Source organism: Gavialis gangeticus, unplaced genomic scaffold (assembly GCF_001723915.1).
Source record: "Gavialis gangeticus isolate Ggan-Ray unplaced genomic scaffold, GavGan_comp1, whole genome shotgun sequence".
Classification (NCBI taxonomy): domain Eukaryota; kingdom Metazoa; phylum Chordata; order Crocodylia; family Gavialidae; genus Gavialis; species Gavialis gangeticus.
This window is the reverse complement of record NW_017729026.1, coordinates 1,593,011-1,596,164: the sequence shown is the minus strand read 5'-3', so window position 1 is coordinate 1,596,164 and position 3,154 is coordinate 1,593,011. Positions and strand designations below refer to the sequence as shown.

The window sequence follows — 3,154 nt, the reverse complement described above, 5'->3', positions numbered from 1 at the left end:
GACTTCCTGCCCCTTGGGCAGGGGACTGGACTTGATGATTTTCCGAAGTCCCTTCTCGCTCTAATGTCTATGAAATCTATGAAATCTGTGAAGGATGATCCTGTCTTAAGGAGGGGGCTGGATTAGAAGACCTTCTGAGGTCCCTCCCAGTCCTACTTTCCTGTGATCCTACGATGGTGGGATCAGGCCTTAATGGGGGATATGTCTAAATAGTAGACAAATCAGAATAATATAATACTGATGCATTTCTTTCCCTCTTCTCATTTTGGAATACATGGGGGAAAAAAACCCAACCAGATGCATATTGCATTGAATAAAGAACATGTACATTTCTTTTAAAACACTTGTAACTTACATTTTTAATAGAGGGTACAGCATCTGATTAAAACCTTGCTTTAAAGTGATGGGTCTATTAAAACAATCCATGTTAGTCAGTGATTGTTCACTGTAAGAGGGAATTTTCTCCAGTGAAGTAAATTGGAAGGAAACCAGACTTCAGAAACCCTTCATATAGTGTTCAAGAGCATTGTATAGGAATGTACTTCTGTTCACAAAAAGTTCATTGAAACGAGTGAGTCATCAGTACATTTTCCTACAGAAGGAGTCGATTAGAAAGGTGGGCACTGTTGTCATGAATTCCATGCTGGATATCAATTTCAATTATTTTCTGCTAATCTGAAATTTGTCCCCCTTGTCAATTACCCTCTGAACTTTCAGTTTCAAAATTAACTTGATTTTTTTTCTGGCTTTTTTCTATGCCATGACAATTAGATCTTGGCTTTTGGAAGCTTTTTTAGTTTAAATGTTTTTCTCACTGGACTTTTGTAGGTCAAAGAGTATTCCAAGGCTGCTTCTCTCTCTCTGAGTGGCAGCTCTCCCAAAAGAGCAAATACAGAGTTTTTCTGGCCTTGTTTTCATGAGGATTTAGGGGAGAGTTACTACTTAGCCTTTGGATTGAGTAGTGCGTATGCAACTGATTGCATTTAAATGGAGATCTTTCTAATATGAAGGTGATCACAACTTCAAAAATAGAAGCCCAATGTTTCCTTCTCAGCCTTTGAGCATCAAAATAAATGGTCCGAATGTTTAAAAATGTAGTTCAGCGTCACAAAGATTGAAAGATTGCCATTTATTAAAGATTGCTCCTACCTACATCCTATCTGCACTGCTTCCATTGACACCATTTAGAGTAAAACTGCTTACTTCACCAGTCCCCCATCAAATTGCATCAATTTTCATTTAAATTATTAAGCTTCAGCCGTAAATTGATCTTACTATGCATGTCTACTTGTGCAATTAACTCAAATGAATAAACTTCCAGAAGTAGCATCAGAGCTTATTGCTCCTGGGTGCCACATTTACACATATGCCTAGGAGCACAGCACATTGAGCTGGGTCGGAGCAGCCCCGGTTGGAAAGGAGTCTGGGGGTCAGCCTACAAACCTGGGGCTGATCTGACCTGGCTCAACGTGCTGAAGAGGGGCAGGCTGGGGTACAAGGGTGCTTCAGTGCAGCACCCTGATGCCCCAGTCAGCCCTGTCGACATCTACAAGCGTGTTGCTGCGGAGTACAATGCTCTGCAATAAGATAGTACTTGTATTTACAAGTACTAACCTGTGGCAGAGTTTATTATTTTACTTCAGCCTAACTTCCCTGCGTATGTAGACACTGAGAAGTTTACTGCAGAGCTAATTAGTCAACCCTACAGTAAATATCTCCATGTAGCTGTATCTAGTGATACACAAAGAACTGCATGCAATATTATTAGAAGTGATCGATGGTCAGCTTTTTTTCTTAAAGCAGCATGGATACACAAGGTCCACAGGATTATTACCAGTGCCAAAGACTCAAAAACTGAAAGTTAGGCCCTGAAAAATCATGAGTCACTTAAAAATTAGTAGATTTTAAGACATCATGCTGTGGTTTTTTTCTCATTCTCCATTGTGAGATTTTAAGGTTCGTGTTCCCAGGGTTTTTTTATACAACCATGCACGATAGGCGCTTTCTAAAAAAATAAAATAAAATAAAAAATGAAAACTGAGATGTCCCACAAATGGCATTATTTCAGGAGCTGGAGCTCTAAGACAAACACAATTTTGCAAAACTCATGATTGTAAGAGCTGGAGGGTAAAGGGAGATGACAGAAGGAGCCTTGTACTCTCCCTCCCTTCCATGCAAGGACCAGACGTAGTCTTTAATTTCCAGCTCATATGGTTTAGGGACATTTTAGCCCAAAACAGACTAGGAAAGGGCCCTGTTCCCATCCACGCTGGCCTGCTGGCGAGAAGGGCCTCTTATAAAAGCGTGCAGTAGCAAGTACTGCTGAGCAGGGTCGCCTTAGTCTCTTCACTCCCGTTAGCCTTCTCTGAAAATACAAAGTAGGTTAAATGAGAGGGAGGAAGGAGAACTGAGTAGAACATGAGGGCCTGATTCTGTTCTTGCATTCTGGCTCCTATTCCGTCAGGTTGGGCCAGGGAGGGACCCATCCTGCACAAAGGTAAAATGGAGCTGATAAAAGCTTACGGTGTCCCCTTCTTCTTTTGCACCCTGCCAGGCTATCAATGCACAGAGCCCCATCCCACCCACTCAGGGGGGGTTGAAAGGTGGGCAGTGCTTTGACTGTGTGTCCCCCAGCTCTGGGCATGAACAACGCGTGCCCTCGGAGGCTGGGAAGGCACAGTGACCGCCTGCAGGCAGCAGTGGTGGTGGCGGTGTAGCGGCAGCAAGTGGGGAGCTCCCACAGGTGGCGGTGTTGGTGGGGGGGGGGTTATGAGTGCCAACCGGTGGTTGGTGACCACCTGCAGATGCCACCAGCAGCGTTGGTGGTGGCCAGAAGCCACCAGCAACCGCCCACAGATGCTGCCGGCCGAGTTGATGGCAGGGGGAGGAGACAGGGGTTGGTGAGTGGGGACTCTGGCTCTGGCGACTGCGAGGTGCCACTTAACACAAGTCTACCCATGCCCAGAGGTGGGGAAAGGGGAGGGGAGCCCCTCAGTGAATGCCTAAGTGATAGAGGTGACATTTTTTATTAGACCACCTAGACAGTTGCAAAATAATAATAATAATAAATCTTTATTTGCAAGCTTTTGGGCACGGGTGCCCTTCTGTGGGGAATGCAAAGCTTGCAGAACTTCTCCCTGTGACCCTGTGTCTC

The 3,154-nt window shown here is 44.5% G+C and overlaps 1 long non-coding RNA gene across 1 annotated transcript in view; it reads left to right on the top strand.

The window, feature by feature from the left end:
• LOC109299722 overlaps positions 1 to 1,631 on the top strand; it is a 22,990-nt gene extending 21,359 nt beyond the window's left edge. The window contains exon 3 of the long non-coding RNA XR_002097964.1: positions 1,592 to 1,631. This is a non-coding gene — a long non-coding RNA (uncharacterized LOC109299722). The remainder of the gene's footprint in view (positions 1 to 1,591) is intronic.
• Positions 1,632 to 3,154: the final 1,523 nt, after the last annotated feature.